At 43.7% G+C, this 23,491-nt stretch overlaps 1 pseudogene; it reads left to right on the top strand.

The window, feature by feature from the left end:
- Positions 1-9,280: 9,280 nt before the first annotated feature.
- LOC115619235 overlaps positions 9,281-23,491 on the top strand; it is a 44,893-nt pseudogene continuing 30,682 nt past the window's right edge.

Genomic DNA, 23,491 nt, shown 5'->3' with positions numbered 1-23,491 from the left:
ACTGTCCATGTCGCCCACAAAGATGTTGAACAGGACCGGTCCCAACACCGATCCCTGAGGGACACCACTCGTTACAGGTTTCCAACTGGACATCGAGCCATTTACCACAACTCTTTGCGTGCGGCCATCGAGCCAGTTTTTTATCCACCGAGTGGTCCATCTATCAAATTGATGTCTCTCCAATTTAGAGACAAGGATGTCGTGCGGGACAGTGTCGAACGCTTTGCACAAGTCCAGGTAGATGACATCAACTGCTCTGCCGCTGTCCATCAGTTCCGTGGCTCCATCATAGAAGGCCACCAAATTGGTCAGGCAGGATTTCCCCTTAGTGAAGCCATGTTGGCTGTCACCAACCACCTCGTTGTTTTTCATGTGCCTTAGCATGTTTTCCAGGAGAAACTGTTCCAAGATTTTGCCAGGCACAGAGGTGAGGCTGACTGGTCTGTAGTTCCCCGGGTCTTCCACCTTCCCCTTCTTGAAAATGGGGGTTATATTGCCCTTCTTCCAGTCATCGGGAACTTCACCTGACTGCCAGGATTTTTCAAATATGATGGACAGTGGCTTAGCAACTTCATTCGCCAGCTCCTTCAGGACCCGTGGATGGATTTCATCAGGTCCCATGGACTTGTGCACATTCAGGTTCTTAAGATGGTCTCGAACCTGATCCTCTCCTACAGTGGGCCTAAGGTCTTCGTTCTCACAGTCCCTGCATTTGCTTTCCAAGACTTTTGTGGTGTGGTCAGAGCATTTGCTGGTGAAGACTGAGGCAAAGAAGTCATTAAGAACCTCAGCCTTCTCCAAATCCATGGTAGCCAGTTCTCCTGATAGCTTCCGGAGAGGGCCTACATTGTCCCTAGTCTGTCTTTTATTTGCTAAGTATCTATAGAATCCTTTCCTGTTATCTTTTACATCCCTTGCCAAACTTAATTCTAGCTGGGCCTTAGCTTTCCTAACCTGGTCCCTAGCTTCTCGGGCAATGCTCCTATATTCTTCCCAGGTGGCCTGTCCTCGCTTCCACCTTCTATGAGCTTCTTTTTTCCCCTCTAAGTTTCCTCAGCAGCTCCTTGTCCATCCATGGAGGTCTCCTGGCCCTCCTGCTGCACTTTCTTCTAGTCGGGATGCAACACTCTTGAGCACGTAGCAGGTGATCCTTGAATACTGACCAGCAGTCTTGGGCCCCCCTGCCCTCTAGGACTGTATCCCATGAAACCTTACTAAGGAGGTTCCTGAAGAGGCCAAAGTCTGCTTTCTTGAAGTCCAGGGCAGTGAGCTTGCTGCATGCTCTTCTCACCATCCTGAGGATCTCAAACTCAACCATCTCGTGATCAGTAGAGCCAAGGCTGCCCTGGAGCGTCACATTTCCAACCAGTCCCTCCCTGTTGGTGAGCACAAGGTCCAGCATGGCACCTCTCCTCGTTGGCTCCTCTACTGCTTGAAAGAGGAAGTTGTCTTCCACACAATCGAGGAACCTCCTGGATTGCTTGTGCCGGGCCGTACCGTCCCTCCAACAGATGTCAGGATAGTTGAAGTCCCCCATGAGGACAAGGGCCTGCGAGCGTGAGGCTGCTCCTATCTGTCTGTAGAGCGCTTCATCCACAGAGTCCTCTTGATCAGGCGGCCTGTAACAGATCCCCACCGTAATGTCCCCTGTTGCTGTTTTCCCTTTGATCCTGACCCACAAACACTCTGTTACCTCATCACCCGTCCCCAGAGTTCCATACTCTCTAGCCAATCACTGACATAGATAGCAACGCCCCCTCCCCGTCTGCCTGGCCTGTCTTTTCTAAACAGCCTGTAACCTTCCATTCCGACATTCCAGTCATAGGAGCCATCCCACCACGTTTCTGTGATACCAATGACATCATATTCCCGTAGCCTTGCACACATCTCTAATTCCTCTTGCTTGTTCCCCATACTATGGGCGTTTGTATAGAGGCACCTTAGCCGAGCTCCAAATGAAGCCGACTCAATGGCTGGGGCAGCTGGAACATCTCTACATCGCTCCAAGCACTTATTACAGGTGCTGGCAACTGACCAGGAATGTTGGGATGGATCAATGCTCCCCTCCCCCAACACATCTAGTTTAAAGCTTTCCTGACCAGCCTGGCAAGCCTCCTACCAAAACAGCTCTTCCCCTTCTTTGTCAGACCAGCTCCACCAGCCTCCAGTAGATCTGGCCTCCCAAATGGAGCCCCATGTTCTAAATAGCCAAACACCTGACTATGGCACCAGCTTTCTAACCATTTATTAACCTGCCAGACACGCCTAGCTTTTTTTAAGGTCCTCCCCTTTGTCCTGGAGAATCGATGAAAAAACTATCTGAGCTCCAGAGCCCCTAACCACCTCTCCCAGGGCTCTGTAGTCCTTCTTAATGTTTTCCAGGCTACTGCTATCTATATCTCTAGCACCCACATGGACCACTAAATGTAGTGCTCCTCTGAGGACTTTGAGCATTGTTGATATGTTGCACACAAAGGAAGCAAATCCAAGGTTTTAAGTGTCCAAGAATCATACAGGAAGTGCTAGAGACAATGCTCAGAAATCCTGGTAGCCAAAGCTGTAATTGGGCTTTTGGCCACAGCACTGAAGTAAATGGGGGGGGGGTGGGGGTGTCAATCTCACCTGCTGTGGGCTCCACTCAGTGTTACACACACCCTTCTGGTTTTCCCCATCAAATGGTGGTTCCCCAAGGACTGGTGGGAGCTGAGGCCATGTGTGAATATCTACTGTTGATAGTACATTGCAGCATGCTTTGTCTCATATTTAGATTTTGTAGAAAATAAATTTTTTGTTTGTTTGTTTGGTGAACCACTTTGCTAGAATGTTTTGTTGATTTCATTTTTAATGTCCCATTAGAGAAATGTTGTGGTGGAGAATTTATTACAAAAAGGTTATGACATTGTACTAAGGAAATGAATGAGAGTAAAGCTAGTCACCTGCTTCTGCTGCCTGAGATCAGGCTGAAAGCATGGCAAAAAGAATAATTAAGTCTGTGTATTTAAACCAGTTCTGTAGTAATTTGAGATATTGCCAGGTCAGGAAAGGACATGAAAGGACCTGACAGTGTTCTTGAACAATAAACATTTTTACCTGAAAGATCTCTGCTGCCTTTATTAGGAATGCCATTATTTTGCTTTGATCTGATGCTCTAGGACTGGCTGCTCATAGAGCTGACAGAGCAAGTAGCCAACAAAGGAAATACCTAATTGTGGCGTATCAAAAGGCACGGACTCAGGTCGGTGAGGATACTGAGACAAACTTTATTACAATCAAACCCCTTTTATACCCTCATTCGGTACTTTCCTAACATGCCTGGGCATGCCACGCTTAATCTCATTGGATTCTGTGAAAATCCCATAGGTTAAACACGCGTACAATAGTCCAATCACAATGCTGATCACGCACTGTTCATGCGGCAACAGTTCAGTCTTCTTTCTTGATGTCTGGCCTTCAGTTAAAATTCCTTGTTACACTCCCTATTTGCAACATCCTGGCTTATCTGTTTCCCAAGGCTTATTTGGTATCAGGGCCTCATAGCTTGTATTCAGAGTGTTACTCAAGCTCATCATGCAGATCCCGTTGCCTTCACCTCCCACACCTAATAGACTTTAGTACCTTTAATGAAGAATTTCTCTTCCCCCTCAAATGTATGACATTTTACAAAGGCTCTTTTCATCTTAATGTATCATGCAGATGGCTGTATGTGGTAGGACAAGCATGCACTGTTGGCTAAGGGGCAGGGTTTAGCAGACTTGCTGTCAGACTTGACTGGCCCTGTCCCACTGCTCAGCATGGAGCTGTGAGAGGGTCAGCAATGCTCCATGCCTGCCCTGCCTGTGGAGCAGCTGGCACTGCTACAGCCTGGGTGCATCTGCAGGGCAGTGCCTGGGAGCCCCCCCAAATCAGGGCCTGGGGGGAGCAGGGGTAGTAGAGCATCTCCCACCATTTTTTTTTGGCAAGTGGGTTTTGAAGCGGAACAGGAGATTTATTGGTCTCAGAGCAAGAAAAAAAAACTGTGCCATACCTTGTGGCACCCAGTCATGCTGGGCAGCAGTGGACTGCTGGAGTGGGCAAAGGCATGCCTCCGTTGCATCAAATCTGCACCTCACCGAGGAACTTGATCCCCCATTACAGTACATAAAAGTTCTGCTTGGGCTGGGCCAGCCCTGTTGGCAGACCCCCTGGTGTTGACCAACCAGGTGGCTTTTGATAAATGTGTATCCCAATGCTTGAAAGTCCCACCACCCATTGCTCTCAGTGTAGTTTTTAACAGCCCATTGTACTGTTCGATTTTCCCAGAGGCTGGTGCATGGTAGGGGATGTGATATACCCACTCAATGCCATGCTCTTTGGCCCAAGTGTCTATAAGGTTGTTCTGGAAATGAGCCCTACTGTCTGACTCAATTCTTTCTGGGGTGCCAAGTCGCCAAAAACCTTGTTTCTCAAGGCCCAGGATAGTGTTCCAGGCAGTGGCATGGGGCACAGCGTATGTTACCAGCCATCCAGTGGTTGCTTCCACCATGGTAAGCACATAGCGCTGTCCTTGGCGGGTCAGTGGGAGTGTGATATAGTCAATCTGACAGGCCTCCCCATACTTGTACTTCAGCCATCGTCCTCCATACCAGAGGGGCTTTAACCACTTGGCTTGCTTAATTGCAGCATGATTCACATTCATGAATAACCTGGGCAATAGTGTCCATTGTCAAGTCCACCCCTCGATCACGAGCCCATCTATATGTTGCATCTCTGCCTTGATGGCCTGAGGTGTCATGGGCCCACTGGCCCACCCTTATGTTGCCAATCTAAGTCCATCTGAGCAGCTTCAATCTTAGCAGCTTGATCCACCTGTTGGTTGCCCTGATGTTTCTCAGTGGCCCCACTCTTAGATACATGAGCATCTACGTGGTGTACCTTCACCACCAGGTTCTGCACCCGGGCAGCGATATCTTGCCACAGTGCAGCAGCCCAGATGGGTTTACTTCTGCGTTGCCAGTTGCTCTGCTTCCATTGCTGCAACCACCCCCACAGGGCATTTGCCACCATCCATGAGTCAGTATAGAGATAAAGTACTGGCCATTTTTCTCGTTCAGCAATGTCCAAGGCCAGCTGGATGGCTTTCACCTCTGCAAACTGACTCGATTCACCCTCTCCTTCAGCAGTTTCTGCAACTTGTCACAGGGGACTCCACACAGCTGCCTTCCATCTCTGATGCTTTCCCACAATACAGCAGGACCCATCAGTAAACAAGGCATATTGCTTTTCACTCTCTGACAGTTCATTATATGGTGGGGCCTCTTCAGCACTCATCACCTCCTCTTCTGGTGGCATTCCAAAATCTTTGCCTTCTGGCCACTCCATGGTGACTTCCAGAATTCCTGGATGACTGGGATTTCCTATTCGAGCTCGTTGTCTAATTGGTGTGGACCACTTACTCCATGTAGCATCAGTTGCATGATGTGTAGAGAAGACCCTGCCTTTGAACATCCAGCCCAGCACAGTCAACCGGGGTGCCAGGAGGAGCTGCGCTTCAGTGCCAATCACTTCTGAAGCAGCTCAAACCCCTTCATAGGCTGCCAGTATCTCTTTTTCAGTTGGAGCAGAGCTGGCCTCAGATCCTTTGTATCCCCAACTCCAAAAACCAAGGGGTCGACCTCAAGTCTCCCCTGGAGCTTTCTGCCAGAGGCTCCAGGTAGGACCATTCTCCCTGGCTGCGTTCTAAAGCACATTTTTCACATCTTGCTGAGTCCGGACTGGTCCAAGGGCTGCTGCATGAACTGTTTTTCATTTAAGTTGTTTAAAGGCTTGTTCTTGCTCAGGGCCCCATTTGAAATCATTCTTCTTCCGGGTCACGTGATAGAGAGGGCTTACAATCAGACTGTAATTTGGGATGTGCATTCTCCAGAACCCCACAACACCTAAGAAAGCTTGTGTTTCTTATTAGTTGGTGGAGACATTGCTGTTATCTTGTTGATCACATCTGTGGGGATCTGGTGACATCCATCTTGCCATTTTATTCCCAAAAATTGAATTTCCTGTGCAGGTCCCTTGACCTTCCTCCGTTTTATGCCAAAACCAGCCTTCAGCAGGATTTGGATTATCTTCCTCCCTTTCTCAAAAACTTCTTCCGCTGTATCACCCCCCACGATGATGTCATCAATGTATTGCAGGTGTTCTGGAGCTTGCCCCTGTTCCAGTGCAGTCTGGATCAATCCATGGCAGATGGTAGGGCTGTGTTTCCACCCCTGGGGCAGTCGGTTCCAAGTGTTCTGGATGCCCCTCCAAGGGAAAGCAAACTGTGGCCTGCACTCTGCTGCCAAAGGGATTGAGGAAAATGCATTGGCAATATCAATTGTGGCATCCCACTTGGCTGCCTTTGACTCCAGTTCATATTGAAGTTCTAGCATGTCTGGTACAGCAGCACTCAGTATTGGTGTGACTTCATTCAGGTCTTGAGTGTCTACTGTTAGTCTCCACTCTCCATTAGACTTTTGCACTGGCCATATGGGGCTATTAAAGGGTGAGCGGGTCCTGCTGATCACTCCTTGTCTTTCCAGTCTATGGATCAGCTTATGGATGGGAATCAGGGAGTCTCGGTTGGTGCGATATTGCCGCTGGTGCACTTTTGTGGTCGCGATTGGCACTTGTTGTTCTTCGACCTTCAGCAACCCCACAACAGAAGGATCCTGTGAGAGACCAGGCAAGGTGGACAGCTGCTTAATTTCCTCTGTCTCCAAGGCAGCTATACCAAAAGCCCATCTATACCCTTTTGGGTCTTTGAAGTACCCTCTCCTGACATAGTCTATGCCAAGGATGCATGGAGCCCCTGGACCAGTCACAATGGGGTGCTTTTGCCACTCCTTCCCAGTCAGGCTGATTTCAACCTCCAGTACAGTCAACTCTTGGGATCCTCCTGTCACTCCAGAAATATAGATGGGTTCTACCCCTTGATACCTTGATGGCATCAGGGTGCACTGTGCACTGGTATCTGCTACAGCCTTATACTTCTGTGGGACTGATGTGCCAGGCCATCTGATCCACACAGTCCAGTGAACCTGATTGTCCCTCTCCTCCACCTGGCTGGAGGCAGGGCCCCTCTAATAGTGATCATAAGATTTTCCACTTAGATCTTGTAGAAAGTGATTAGTATTCCTTATCACAGGAGTTGGAGTAAAATCAGCTCTTCCACTCCATCTGGGAAACTGCTCACCAGAGACTGGAGCAGCAACTTTCTTGGGAGGATCATCCTTGACCATTTTTCTCCTCTTAAATTCACGCACCCGTTCCTCCAGAACTGAGGTAGGTTTTCCATCCCACTTTCTCATGCCTTCTCCATGATCCCGCAGGTAAAACCATAGGGTGGCCTATGACATGTACCTCCTCTATCTATCTTCTCTCTCGGGCAGTAGGGTGCCTCTGTTTACTGGCTGGGCTTAAACCAGGACAGTTCTTTTTGGCACTCAACGTTGGGCACGAAGGGTTGAGATAACAACAGATCTGACCAGTGTGTGTCTAATCATATTTGTGATAAGCATTCATTATTTCGGATTAATAGTCACTCGTTACAATGTTGATTTATTTGCTCTCAGAGTTGTTGCACTTGATCTCAGAGTATCAGCATGTCGCGCCTTACTTGCAGCCAGTATTTGCTGTTTTAATGTTTATCGGCTTTCTGTGCTCTATATGTTTTACCTACAGCGTGACCACCCTGAGAACGCCCAGTCTTGTCCGATCTCGGAAGCTAAGCAGGGTCCAGCTCAGGTCTTGTCTAAGGTTAAACGACTATTTAAGAATACTACCAAGAGATCTTCTCTGAGGCTGGACAGTCATGTGTCGCAGGGTGTGTGGGATAGTATGGGCAAGCACTTAAGCCATTTGGCCCCTCCAGTGCTTTGGAACTTCACCCCTGAACAAGTGCAAAATCCAGAAAAACTAGCAAAACACTTAAACGAGGTGTTCTGTCGTCCTGGTAATACCAGAGAGGGACAGATCATGGCATCGTGCTGGGGCTTGGCCTGTCTACAGAGTGTCTTTGGAAAAAGATGTCTCTGGATCTGATGGCAAAGCAACAGACACTGCAGCTACTCAACCCCCAAGCACAGCAGCTACACCAACTCTGGTGATAGACACTGCAGCCAAACCAATGGACCAATCCATGCCAATATCAGTAGCCCCTATAAGCAGGGGGAAAAGCAAACGAGAGCCACAAAGAGCAACCTGTGCCGTGAAGAAAGGTGAAGACCCAATGCACGTACTAGAGGGATGCCATCTGAATGAGAGTTATTACTACAGGAATAAGAGGAAGAGGTAACTTCTCAATCCCAGACCTCGACCGAGCTGTGGAATATGCAAAAGGATTTCAGCCATCTTCCAGGGGAGCACATCGTCACTTGGTTGCTCCGATGCTGGGACAATGGTGCCAATGGTCACGAACTAGAAGGTAGGGAAGCCAAGCAGCTGGGATCACTTGCTAGGAAAGGGGGAATTGACAAAGCAATTGCAAAAGAGAAGCGAGCCCTCAGCCTTTGGAGGTGACTTTTGGCAGCTGTGAAGGAAAGGTTTCCTTACAAGGACGATGTTATGTGTCGCTCAGCCAAGTGGACCATGATAGCATCCAGTCCCTGAGGGAATCAGCCGTAGGCTGGATGCCAGGAATGAACCTGTAGATCCAGATAAAGTGGCATGTACAAGACACATGTGGCGGAAACTTACACGGAGTGCACCATCATCATATGCCCTCTCATTGGCATCATGAGTTTCATTCTTTCTATTCTCCTCCCCATCCCTTCCGGAGGGGGGGAGTGAGTGAGCAGCTGCGTGATTTGGAGTTACCGTCTGGGCTTAAAGCACAACACCTCCTCTGGACTCACTTGAGCAGGTCCATGTCCCTCTCGTGTTGGGGGTACTCCTGATGGAGTCTCCTGCATGTTGTCTTGCATGTCTTTTTTTCTGTGCAGGGCTGCCCAGAGCACTCTGAAGAGTCCCTGCACTGCTTGAAGAAACAGGGCCCTGAACCCTTTGGCCATGAGCACGGACCCAGGAGAGCAGACTTTTGTAAAAACAAGCAAAAAAAAAGGATTTCACTTGGTAACTGTCCCATTTAACAAATGATGAATCTGCTACCCTGCTTTTCTTCTTTCAGACTCTAGAGTTGTGCTGCCGTTCAGGGCATGGGCCTGGCCACGGGGTGGAGTCCGCTCCGCGCCGCCGCCGTGAGGGGAGCGCGCTTCTCTCCCGGGGAACGCTCCTCAGTGCCCCGGAGGAGCGTCTATTGGAGGGGGCCATGGCGGCAGGGACTGTCAGATTGACGTCTGGGAAAAGTCTGAATAACGAGACCAAGGTGGACGAGGAAAATACGATCAGAGTGCAGGCCAGGAGCGTTAAGGCTGTCACAGTTGTTAACGCTGGCGTTTTTTACCTAACAAGTAGCATGGAGAGTGACCTAGTTCACATAAAGTGAGACTGAATCCTATTTCTGTGGGATAAAGCATGAGTAAAATTAACATGCTGTAACCCTTACTCTCAAAACTATCACATCAGTGGACTTAGTAAGGTTTTTGCAAGAATGTAACTTCTGTTTTAAAACTGCTTAAATGGGTACATGTGAACTGTTTGTTCAGAATGAGGCTGACAATTTCACTGAAGAACTGTAAATTACACTCAGTTTCCCAAGGTGTATAGTTTAAGCAGAAATGTCAGTGTTCCTGTCCACAGCAAGCTCTATTATTTATGAAAAAAAAATGTTTCTAAATTGGGTGACTGCATTATATTATCTTAGTTTTTTCAGTTAGCTCATTCATTTTTTAGTAATTTGTGTTACAAAGGAAGTTGTGTAATTTGGTTGCCTTTTGTGATAAGTGACTACATCCCAGAAGGTTCTTGCAACCTATAGCTTGATTGCTGCTTAATAATGGACACACAAAATGTTCCATGGAAGGTGACAAGTAACACAGAGATTTGATCTGTTTTTAGGATTGGCACTGCTGCCTTGGCAGTTCAGGTGGTTGGCAGAAACTGGCCCATGCCACATTACACATTTCTGGTTACAGACCTCTGCCGATTCTAGATCCTGCAGTTGCTGAAAGAGAAGCCATATCCTGTGGTGGAAGTTGAGCAGTTAGATTGACTTGAGCAGTTTACTAATTGGCATAAATCTGAGGAGGAACTTGGAGAGTTGTCAGAACAATTCTACAAGTATGTAGTGCAGGTGAACTGTTTTAAAACTATGTATATCAATGTATACATATATTTGGGGTTCTTTTTCTTTGTTTCTATGTGCCCTTCTCTTTCTATAGTTCGTACATTTTTCAGTGACTGTTAGAGTTTCAGTATTTCTGCTACAAAAAAAATATTTTTGTTAAATCTTAAGGTTTCTGTGTTGAGTTGCAGGGTTTCTATACAGCTTGTTGCAGGATGAGTCTACATATGTTAGTGCTATGATAAGTTTGTATTATTTCACATATAGTACTACTGTAAATACACTAAGAAAAGGAATACTTTTGATTTATTTTTTTCTTGGATTATATGCATATATGTATAAACATATACAGTGGGTTAGGGGTTTGTGAGGTGGGGTTTTTTTTGTTTGGTTTTTTTGGGGTTTTTTTTTTCATTATTAAAGGGGAAAAGCCTTTCTAGAACCTTGATTGCAAACAGATGTCCCCAGGTATAATGAGTTTGAGTTTAAAGGATGTATAGAAAAAGAGTCACTGTAGTGTTAATGTCGTGGTTTGAGCCCAGCCGGTAACTCAGAACCACACAGCCGCTCGCTCACTCCCCCCCTTCCTCCCCCCCCGCTCCCGGAGGGATGGGGAGGAGAATCAGAAGAATGTAACTCCCACAGGTTGAGATAAGAGCAGTCCCGCAACTAAGGTATAATGCAAAACCACTACTGCTACCACCAATGATAATAATGATTAGTGAAATAACAAGGGGAGAGGATACAATTGCTCACCACCCGCCGACCGATACCCAGCCCAACACGAGCAGTGATCTGGGCCTTCCGGGTAACTCCCCCCGGTTTATATACTGGGCATGACGTGCCGTGGTATGGAATACCCCTTTGGCTAGTTTGGGTCAGGTGTCCTGTCTCTGCTTCCTCCTGGCTTCCCCTCCTCCCTGGCAAAGCATGAGACTGAGAAAGTCCTTGGTTGGAATAAACATTACTTAGCAACAACTAAAAACATCAGTGGTATCAGCGTTGTTCCCAGGCTGAAAGTTAAAAAACACAGCACTGCACCAGCTACTAAGAAGGAGAAAAATGACTGCTATAGCTGAACCCAGGACAGTTAAGACAACTGGGAAAGTTTTATTCAGGGCTTGTGGGGAATATAAGAGATGTAGGCACTGAAAAAAGTGCTGTAAATGATATTTTTTAACTTCTTGCACAAGCAGAAAACCCAAAGTCTTGGTTGCCCTATGCTGAGTTAGTGCCGCCTGTGAACTTGTAAAAATTTATTTCAGTAGTTTTTTGGCAAAGTACCTAGACATGGTTCATACTTAAAGATGTAATCCTTTTTAGGTCATGTCCTGGGTTCAGCTATAGCAGTCATTTTTCTCCTTCTTAGTAGCTGGTGCAGTGCTGTGTTTTTTAACTTTCAGCCTGGGAACAACGCTGATAACACCGATGTTTTTAGTTGTTGCTAAGTAATGTTTACTCCGACCAAGGATTTTCTCAGTCTCATGCTTTGCCAGGGAGGAGGGGAAGCCGTGAGGAAGCAGAGACAGAACACCTGACCCAAACTAGCCAAAGGGGTATTCCATACCACAGCACGTCATGCCCAGTATATAAACCGGGGGGAGTTACCCGGAAGGCCCAGATCACTGCTCGGGTCGGGCTGGGTATCGGTCGGCAGGTGGTGAGCAATTGTATCCTCTCCCCTTGTTATTTCCCTTATCATTATTATCATTGGTGGTAGCAGTAGTGGTTTTGTATTATACCTTAGTTACTGGACTGCTCTTATCTCAACCCATGAGAGTTACATTCTTCTGATTCTCCTCCCCATCCCTCCGGGAGCGGGGGGAGGAAGAAGGTGGGGGGAGTGAGCGAGCGGCTGCATGGTTCCGAGTTACCGGCTGGGCTCAAACCAGGACAGGTCAGATAAAAAGAAACATAGGAATCATGAATATTGTTGGTTGTGTGCTCCTTACAGTTGTTTGAGATGCTGGATATGTCCATTCCTGCAGTTGCAAAGCTGAGACGTCTTTTGGATGATCTGACTAGAGAAGACTTGCAGATATACTGACTTCTATAATATGTAATTCTAACTAAGAGAAGCTTCAGGTATTATGTTCTTAAACTTTTTGAAGGGGAGTTAGGTGTTTGCTTTTTTTTCTATTTTTTTTTTTTTTTATTTTTTTTATTTTTAAGTTGTCGTGGTTTAAACCCAGACGGTAACTCAGAACCACGCAGCCACTCAGTCACTCCCCCTCGCTCAAAGAGGGATGGGGAGGAGAATCAAAAGAATGTAAATCCCATGGGTTGAAATAAGAACAGACCAGTAACTAAGGTATAATACAAAACTACTACTACTAACACCAATAATAATAATGATAAGGGAAACAACAAAGGGAGAGAATGTAAAACTAAAAGGGGAAAAGGAAAAGAAAACAATAAACACAAGTGATGCACAATACAATTGCTCACCACCCGCCGACCAATACCCAGCCCGACCTGAGCAGCGATCTGGGCCTTCTGGGTAACTCCCCCAGTTTATATACTGGGCATGACGTGCTGTGGTATGGAATACCCCTTTGGCTACTTTGGGTCGGGTGTCCTGTCTCTGCTTCCTCCCGGCTTCCCTTGCCGCTCCTCACTGGCAGAGCATGAGACTGAAAAGTCCTTGGTCGGAGTAAGCATTACTTAGCAAAAACTAAAAACATTGGTGTGTTATCAGCATTGTTTTCCAGCTAAATTCAAAAACACTGCATTGTACCAGCTGCTAAGAAGGAGATAAGTAACTGCTACAGCTGAACCCAGGACAGAATCCACCCCTTATTCCATGCCATTCACATCATGCTCAGATCCCACATTTTTCAATATACCATCGCTTTTTATCTCGTACATATATATACACACAGACAGATATCATTCTTTACTCCATGGACCATCCCTGTAAAGTTGCTGAATTGATTCAGTCCATGATCTCAGGCTCCATCTCTTGTAACAGTCTTTCAGGGGCAGGAGGGACGGTGTGTAGTGTTGGCTTGTTGCTTGCTGACGACACTGCCAAACTTACCTGGTCACTGCTGAGCTCATCTGGTTTCATCAAAGTTCATTCTTTGTTGGGGTGATGATCGGAGGGAAGTCAGGGTCAGCCGATGGTGACCTGAGGACAGTTCTGCTGATGATGCTGGATTTCCCATGACTTTATTCTCTGCTGACGATCATAACAGCATATATCTTCTTTTCAAAGCCCAGAGTGGTAGAGATGGGCATCTAGCTGATGGATTATAAAAGCGCTTTATAGCAGGCAACAGCATACAATTGAGTTCATTGGCTGTTTTCCACCAAAATCATATCCCCTTGAGGTACACACCGGACTTGACCATCTTCCCACATTACGCACCAAGTATATCCAGGTCCCTGAGCAAAAGCAACCCCACGAGTGGGTTTGCCTTTAAATGAAGGAGGAATAACTCAGACTGTCTTCCCCAACAAATTCTTTGTGTGCACCACAGGAACTTTATCCCCCTCTACAGTGTGTAAAAGTTCTGATTGGGCTGGGCCAGCCATGTTGGCAGATCCCCTAGTGTTGACCAACCAGGTGGCTTTTGGTAAATGTGTATCCCAGTGTTTGAAAGTCCCACCACCCATTGCTCTCAGTGTAGTTTTTAACAGCCCCTTGTAGCATTCGATTTTCCCAGAGGCTGGTGCATGGTAGGGGATGTGATATACCCACTCAATTCCATGCTCTTTGGCCCAATTTTCTATAAGGTTGTTCCAGAAATGAGCCCCACTGTCTGACTCAATTCTTTCTGGGGTGCCAAGTCACCAAAAACCTTGTTTCTCAAGGCCCAGGATAGTGTTCCGGGCAGTAGCGTGAGGCACAGCGCATGTTTCCAGCCATCCGGTGGTTGCTTCCACCATGGTAAGCACATGGTGCTTGCCTTGACAGGTCAGTGGGAGTGCAATATAGTTAATATGCTGGGCCTCCCCATACCTGTACTTCAGCCGTAGTTCTCCATACCAGAGGGGCTTTAACTGCTTGGCTTGCTTAATTGCAGCACGTTTCACATTCATGAATAACCTGGGCAATAGTGTCCATTGTTAAGTCCACCCTTCTATCACGAGCACAACTATATGTTGCATCTCTGCCTTGATGGCCTGAGGTGTCATGGGCCCACCAGGCCAAAAATAATTCACCCTTATGTTGCCAATCTAAGTCCATCTGAGCCACTTCAATCTTAGCAGCTTTATCCACTTGCTGGTTATTCTGGTGTTCCTCAGTGGCCCGACTCTTGGGTACATGAGCATCTATGTGGCGTACCTTCACCACCAGGTTCTGCACCCAGGCAGCAATAGCTTGCCACAGTGCAGCAGCCCAGATGGGTTTACTTCTGCGTTGCCAGTTGCTCCGCTTCCATTGCTGCAACCACCCCCACAGGGCATTTGCCACCATCCATGAGTCAGTGTAGAGATAAAGTACTGGCCGTTTTTCTCGTTCAGCAATGTCCAAGGCCAGCTGGATGTCTTTCACCTCTGCAAACTGACTCGATTCACCCTCTCCTTCAGCATTTTCTGCAACTTGTTGTAAGGGACTCCATACAGCTGCCTTCCATCTCTGATGCTTTCCCACAATACAGCAGGACCCATCAGTAAACAAGGCATATTGCTTTTCACTCTCTGACAGTTCATTATATGGAGGGGCCTCTTCAGCACTCATCACCTCCTCCTCTGGTGACATTCTAAAATCTTTGCCCTCTGGCCAGTCCATAGTGACTTCTGGGATTCCTGGACGACTGGGATTTCCCATTCGAGCTGTCCTGGGTTCAGCTTTAGCAGTTATTTTTCTCCTTAGTAGCTGGTACAGTACTGTGTTTTCAACTATAACCTGATAACAACGCTGATAACACACTGATGTTTTTAGTTGTTGCTAAGTAATGCTTATTCTGATCTAGGACTTTTCAGTCTTATGCTCTGCCAGTGAGGAGGGGCAAGGGAAGCCGAAGGAAGTAAAGACAGGACGCCTGACCCAAACTGGCCAAAGGGGTATTCCATACCACAGCACGTCATGCCCAGTATAGATACTGGGGGGAGTTACCTGGAAGGCCCAGATAGCTGCTTGAGTCAGGCTGGGTATTCGTTGGCAGGTGGTGTGCAATTGTATTATGCATCACTTGTGTTTATTGTTTTCTTTTCCCCTTTTAGTTTTATATTCTCTCCCCTTGTTATTTCCCTTATCATTATTATTATTGGTGGTAGCAGTAGTGGGTTTGTATTATACCTTAGTTACTGGACTTTTCTTATCTCAACCTGTGGGATTTGCATTCTTTTGATTCTCCTCCCCATCTTTCTGGGAGCGGGGGGGGGACGAAGTGGGGGAGTGAGTGAGCAGCTGCGTAGTTCTGAGTTACTGGCTGGGCTTAAATCACAACATTAACCCAGGACACAAAGTAAAAGCACTTTTTAGAAGTGCTAAAGAAAATAGCAGCCAGTGGAAGCTGTCAAAATAAGGAAGAACCAAATTCTACCAATTTCCATATAGCATCTTCTTTAAATATGAAAATGGAATAGTGTGCAAAATATTAGAAAAGAGAAACAAAATTAAAAAAAACTTCAACAAACCCTTAAGGCAAACCTTAAGGTATTTATTTATTTATTTATTTATGGGTTAATCAAGGCAATCATGCTCTAACTTTCTGAGAGGTCTCTCTCTTTCAATTCAGTAATTGAAAACCAGAATGCTGATAGATGTCTGCCACAGAAAATGCAACTGAAATATTAAGATGCTTTAAAACCAGACAGGATTAATACTTCTTTTCTGTTTTGGAGTGCTTTGTAGTTTTGGTATCCAGACCTCTGAGGCTAGATTTTGTGGGCTGTATTCTCATTGTTTTTCTTGCTACCTTTTTTACTAAACCATCTAGTCTGTAACTGGTCAAAAGACAGTAACAGTACCCTCCATGTTCCCCTCCCCAAAGCTGATGATCCAGCGTGATCAGCATGAACTCACTGGCAACTTATGACTCCTTGCTCTTGGTTTTTTAGAAGCTGTTAGGCTGGAAGAATGGTTCAAGATGACTATACCATTGCTTGTTAGGCAGATTGAAGGCCTGAAGCTGCTTCAGAAAACAAGAAAGCCCAAACAGGATGATGATAAAAGGGTATGGACTTTAAATGTGGATGCTTAAACATCATAAATAAGTGTAAAGGTACACTCTTAAGCAGGCTAATGCATGTTCATTAATTTTAATCTGTGCAAAGTTTTAATCTGTAGCCATAATGTTTCATGGTCAGCCTGGAGCTGCAGAGAACACCCAGCTGGCAACTTTGGTATTTTAGATACCTAAAAGAGAAAATATTCTTTTAAAACTGCCTAGGTTTTATTTGGGTTTTGTTTTGGTCATGGGTTTTTTTTGTTTATTTGTTTGTTTGTTTGTTTTTGGTTGGGGGATGTGTGTGTTAGTTTTGTAGGCTTAAATTAAAGGTTTAAACTAACAATAGTGTGTGTGACTTGAACGTAGTAAAATACAGCACACTGTTCTAACTTGCTAACATGTAGGGAGTAAGGAATGTCTGGCTGATGGGAGAAGGAACATCACGGGACTGATAACAACTAAGGAGACAGTAAATAAGACCAAGGATGCTAGCCTTCAAGATAACAGAGACTGGAACAGAACAGAAGCAAGGACCATACCACTAACTCAGCGCTAGGACCTTGCAAGCATACGCAAGCACTGAGGTCATTCAGTAAACACAGTGAGGAAGACTATTGACGACCACCAGAGACCCTCACTCAGCAAGAAAGTGCATGCATAATTAGAATGCAAACATTACAATTAGTTCCTGGAAATCTCATGAATGTGTAAATATTTTCCTGGAAAATCTGTGAATATGCATGAGTATGCTAAATATATAGCTGCTGCCAGCAAGTAACGGGTGTGCTTGCCTTTGTGAAATGATTTGCTTGTGTGCCCAGTGCTGCAATAAAGAATGCCTGCTTTCTAAAACTCCACATTGAGTCTTAGAGAGTTTCTCTGACTGACTTTTGCGGTAACAGTTTTTGTTTGGTTGGTTTTGTGTGGTGTTTTTTTGGGGGGTGGGGTGTTGTTTGTAGGTTGGTTGTGTGTGTGTGTTGTGTGTTTTTTGGGGTTTTTTTTTTTTTTTTTTATTCTGAGCACTTTCTGACATTGAATAAAGGCTCAGATTCCTTCAAAGACTCATTTGATGCCCTGTTTACTTGCATGGTATGCACACACTGAGTTTTGGCCTGTGCAGTGACAGGTATACCTTTTGCTAATGGCATTGCAGGTGAATTATAGCTTTTGAAATACAGATAAAAAATGTGTTGTAAAATGTAGTTTGCTAAACTAGGGCAGCTTAGACTTTTGCTGCATCTAACTATACTTATGTAGTTTAGTAAACAGCAAGTAATCGCAAAATGAAAAAAGGTAAGAGAGAAGACTTAACTGTTTTGTAAAGACAAGGCTTATTATGCTTAATATGATGGGCTGCAATGCCCAAAAAATCACAAATAACTTCTCAGTTTTGTTCTTGTCTTCTGTTGTTTGCCAGTTTTGGGTAGATGAGAAATGCACTTAGGAAATACAATAGAATAAGAACTGTAACTTCTTAAAGCAGTACAAATAACACTGAAGTTATTTATTGGATTAAACTCTTCTGAATTTTTCTATGGAGGCTCTCCCAGCACCTTGTATGTTTTTTGTCATGGTTTCCATTCAAAGCCAAAGTATGCACCTTATTTAAAAAACAAAACCTAATAATATTCTCTGGTTCTGTTTTCCATTTCATAGGTTGTAGCTATTTATCCTAATAGAAGAATCAATCACATTCCAAGCACTACAGAAGATGATGATGAGGAAGATCATGATGATGTTGTCATGCTGAGAAAAAAAGATTAGAACATCCAGTATGTCAGAACAAGCTCTTAAAGTTTGTCTTAAGGAAATAAAGAGGTAGGAGACTTTCAAATGGTGGTTTCTTCTCTTATTTTTTAAAAACAAGTCTTGCATTAACCTTTCCTTATATGTTTGTGTTGGCTGTGTTTTGGAAACTATTTTTTAAAATTTAGTAGAGTGCTGTTTTCTGCTTATACATTTCATCATCTTTTTGGAACATCAAATGATGACAAAGAAATATGAAGTCTTCTAGATATGGTTTATACATTAATATAGCATTAAACTGTAAGCTATAAGCCTCTATGTTATGAAGATCTAAAAAAACCCAGCTGAATAATACCACAGTTTTTAATAATTATTTAATTAAAACTGACACAGTTATTGAGTCTTTTTCCTCTGTGAGAGGATAACTGTTCTATCCATGGTGATATGATGGTTAACAACCTCTTCCAGTGAGGATGCATATATAGTCATGCATGGATTGTGGATGCGTAGGGAAGGGACTCTTTCTTTTTTTTTTTTTTTTTTTTTTACTATTTGTATCCTATAAGCAACCTATTATTATGCAAAGACAAGCTCCTAATTGGTGTAGTGACTTGCTTTGACAAGAAATTACTTGGAAACTGATGGTAGAATTGCCATGCAATGAGAGTACAAAAGGTAACCCCCTCTATTATTGTTGATCGTGTCTTGCACAGACTTTTTAGGACATGTAACCATCATGTAAGCACTATGTACTTAGTTCTGTCTTGCAAATGTTTGTCTCATTGTCTGACTGTAAAAATGTCATTAATAAAAGAAGGTTCTGGTATGTCTTAAGTTACTCAAGTTTGGTGAGGAACAAAAGGATGAAAAAGCACAATTGTAGTTAATTTTAATAATTGTAATTGTAATTTAATAATTGCAACTTCAGGTACAATAGAAAAACTGGATGTCACATCACTTTTGTATCCTAGTTTTCAAAAGTTGTGAGTAGAGTGATACTGTTAATATGGGAACAGTATGCAAAAATGGAGAGTGAGCAAAGTGTTGAAAACCAAACATGACTTTCCCTACTGAACAAGTAGATTAAGTGGGCAAAATGATTTTCCAGAAGGTGTACTGCTGGAGAAAAGGATTTTAATTCCTTCTAGCAGCTACTGAAGAATGAAACTTTTGAATGGCTTTTAAAACAATCTGATTTTAAAAAGAAATTTAGCATACCACATCAGCAGAAACTTCTGTCTGTCTTTTGCCCTTTTAGTATGGGTGGTGATGAACTTTGGCCATTTTGAACTAGAGCCTTGGCTGTTTACAAATCTTGTAATATTTTCTTTAACCATTAAATTGTAAAAAGATCTGCCTACAGATCTTTGCAGATCTCTATGGTATTATTCAAAGAATCCCAAAATTAATAAAGTATTTGTTGATACTCATGTCCTAGCAGAATGGTGTTTTGGTGTAAGTTGCTCTTTAATCTTGTAAAACTATGCCATATCACATGTAGTGTGAAGTTTTTACTTTAAGCAAAGTTTCAAAGTTTGTATTCACATTCATGTGAGTGATGCTTTGGAATCCATAGCTACAGTGAATAAAAATATACATGAACATAAAAATAAAAAATACAATAGAAAATTATGATCATTAGTGAATTTTTTGTCTGGTGGTTCATTACAAAAATTTACATGGTTGATGATGAGAGTTTAATCACAATTGTCTGTATGTGAAATATGCACACTTACCAGTATGAGTGGTCTACATCTGGAATGCATAGGATTTGAAGGAGGTGTGTGTGTGGAGTTGATAGACTCCACTGCTTTCTGCCTGCTATCTTTATACTGTAGAACAAAGGAGAAGACAGCTGCTTTGTGCCAGAAATTCCTGCCCTGTATCTCCAATTATGGCAATTGCAAAAACCTAATTTTTCCAGTCCTAGTATCACATGGGTGTATTTTACAGTGCCAAATCACTTCGTGTTGCATAGCAAGTAAAGCCTGCCCTTCAAGCCCATCAATGCTGTGTTTGTGAGATAGTTATAGATTTACCATAAGTAGATGATGAAGACGTAGGGATGAATTTGTCTTTTGAGATGACCTTACAGGATCAAAGTTATTTCTGTGAGATGGCAAATGCTGAAAAATTTACTTATCACTGAATTGCTGGTCTGGAATAGGCACCAAGTTTGTTTGAACCAGATTTCAATCTGTGACACTGTAAAAAGGTGTGTGTTTTGGTTGGATTTTTTTAATTGTTTATTTGGGTTTTTTCTAAATTTCATTCAGTACTATAATCCGTCTATTTTATGTCTATGTCTAATTAAGGGAGAATTACAGACCCTGGGAGAGGCATCAATTTGATAGATGGACCACTCGGTGGATAAAGAACTGGCTCAATGGCCACATGCAAAGAGTTGTGGTCAACGGCTCAATGTCCAGTTGGAAAATAGTAACGAGTGGTGTCCCTCAGGGATCGGTGTTGGGAGCTGTGTTGTTCAACATCTTTGTCAGCAACATGGACAGTGGGATTGAGTTTGCCGACGACACCAAGCTGTGTGGTTCGGTTGATACGCTGGAGGGAAGGGATGCCATCCAGAGGGACCTTGACACGCTTGTGAGGTGGGCAAATGCCAACCTTATGAAGTTTAACCAAGCCAAGTGTAAGGTCCTACACCTGGGTTGGGGCAATCCCAGGCACAGCTACAGGTTGGGCAGAGAAGAGATTCAGAGCAGCCCTGCAGAGAAGGACTTGGGGGTGTTGGTTGATGAGAAGCTTAACATGAGCCAGCAGTGTGCGCTTGCAGCCCAGAAAGCCAACCGTATCCTGGGCTGCATCAAAAGAAGTGTGACCAGCAGGTTGAAGGAGGTGATCCTGCCTCTCTACTCTGCTCTCGTGAGACCTCACTTGGAGTACTGCATACAGTTCTGGTGTCCTCAACATAAAAAGGACATGGAGCTGTTGGAGCAAGTCCAGAGGAGGGCCATAAGGATGATAAGAGGGCTGGAGCACCTCCTGTATGAAGACAGGCTGAGAGAGTTGGGGCTGTTCAGCCTGGAGAAGAGAAGGCTGTGTGGTGACCTCATAGCAGCCTTCCAGTATCTGAAGGGGGCCTACAAGGATGCTGGGGAGGGACTCTTAGGGACTGTAGTGGTAGGACAAGGGCTAACAGGTTCAAACTTAAACAGGGGAAGTTTAGATTAGATATAAGGAAGAAGTTCTTTACAGTGAGGGTGGTGAGGCACTGGAATGGGTTGCCCAAGGAAGTTGTGAATGCTCCATCCCAGGCAGTGTTCAAGGCCAGGTTGGACAGAGCCTTGGGCGACATGGTTTAGTGCGAGGTGTCCCTGCCCATGGCAGAGGGGATGGAACTAGATGATCTTAAGGTCCTTTCCAACCCTAACTATTCTATGATTCTATGAAAAAGCAACTAGAAAAAAACAAACCTCAAACAGCTTCACCTGTGAGAGGAATAGCTTTGTTATACAAGTACAAAGCAGAGAGACATTGGTAAACCACTCAAGTACATACAACCTCTATCTCTGCAAAAAAAATAAGATGTGACCTTGTGCAACTAAGTTCAGAAATAGTATATTTGGTGGCATTAACTTTGTCTGTTCCTACCTCTGCAGTTTGAAAACCACCGTAGTTAAAAACAATTTAAAATATTTTGCCTTTAGAACAGTGTGGAGTGAGTCATGTTTTTATCAATAGTACTAGTACTGCTTTAAAGGTTCCGATTCATACACATTCCTGGTTTACATCAGGATAGTCAACAAGGTTAGATCTCCCAGCTGTTTTTCTTGCATTTTCTAGGATACATAGCTCCTAATGACATGCTATACAACTCATGTTTTTTTGAATGTACCTTTTCACTTATTTTAAAAGAAATGAAAAGATTACTAAATTACAGACCACCTGTGGCATGAGCTCTTAAGAGGATTTTTAATTGTTACTCCACAAGTGAGATAACCAGGAAACTTCCTCTGTACTTACTGTTTTGAATGGAAAGCAGCTGACCCGCTTTCTAGGTTTAATGCATGGAGAGAAACAGTGCATCAAAAAATGAGCAAAGCCACACTATATCTTCAAAAATGCTAATGTAGAATATTTTTCCTCCTTTCAACCCTAGCTAAAATAATGAAAAGAAAGAATAACATCACATTCAGTGGCTCCTGTTCACAAACAGCAGTATTCAGTTTCACAAGTTACAAGGCAAAGGTTAATGTCCAGACAGATAAATGGCCGTATCTGCTTGTAACTTTAATATGTTCTAGTGGGTTTATATGTAAATATCTGCAGGGTCTGTCTTACCAAGGACTCTTGGGTTGAGATGTGTTCCCTAATAACCGTTTAAAAATGAAGATAGGCTACCTATGTTTCTATTTTCAAGGTAAAATACTATATTATTGTTCTTTGACATCGTACATATGACATTTGCATTAGCACTTTTCTTGCCTTGGAGATCTTGACTGTTTGATAAATAGTATAATATAATAGGTATTGGTCCATCTTTAATAAATGAAGATGTATCACAGATTTAGACTGTTATACATGGGAAAAGTGAATTGAGGTATTTGTTATCCTAAAATTTATAGTTCAAGTTTCTATTTCATGATGCCTGATCAAATTATGTAAATTTTAAGCATGCTTTTATTTGAAATTTAGTGCATCAGTTAAACACTTATATTGAACTTTGTTTAGATTTACCATGTCTAGAGATGATTGTAAAGACAAATGAGAAAACAATATGAGAGAGGAAGAGTGAGAATAGTCAATTGTCAGGTAGTGGAAGGAAGAGCATAATGCTTCCAGCTACCATGTGCTTTTCTCATCTGTTAACCCTAATTGTGTGGAGACTGAGTATTTCCAAAAATAGTTCCTTTAATTTTGACCTTTGAGTTTCTTGAAGAACTCTTGGGTTATATATGGAACCATTTAATTGGATCCATTTTAGTTGGAATGTGGTTTCTATTTAAGTTTTAGCTCATGACCCAAGGCTTACTTTGGTCAGGGTACATGGCGGGGGGGGGGGATATTGTATTTTCTTTTAAGTGTTTCTATTTGGAAAAACTCCCAAAAAAGTTTTTAAAAGTGGTAGATGTGTGTGCATGAGTATAAACAAACAGATTTATTATTCAGAAAACCTAACACTTTTATCCTTCGACCTGTGTTGCTGCAATTGAATGGTGCAGGGAGAGAAAGAGTGATTATTCAGTGTTTTCCCTTGATTAGAGAAACCCAGTTTACCTTCATTTAGTTTATAAACCAAAGCTGTTTCTTAAAACTAGATGGAACATGGGTATCTCAAAACTGTATAGAATTTAAAAGGATCAGATAAAACTTGTGTATAGAAAAACATAAACGTATTAAAGCATAATGTTTTTAAGCATGTGCTTGAGAATAATGCATCAAGCAAGAAACAATATTTAAAGTTTAC

This window comes from Strigops habroptila, chromosome W, assembly GCF_004027225.2.
Source record: "Strigops habroptila isolate Jane chromosome W, bStrHab1.2.pri, whole genome shotgun sequence".
NCBI lineage: Eukaryota > Metazoa > Chordata > Aves > Psittaciformes > Psittacidae > Strigops > Strigops habroptila.
This window is presented reverse-complemented; position numbering and strand designations above follow the sequence as displayed.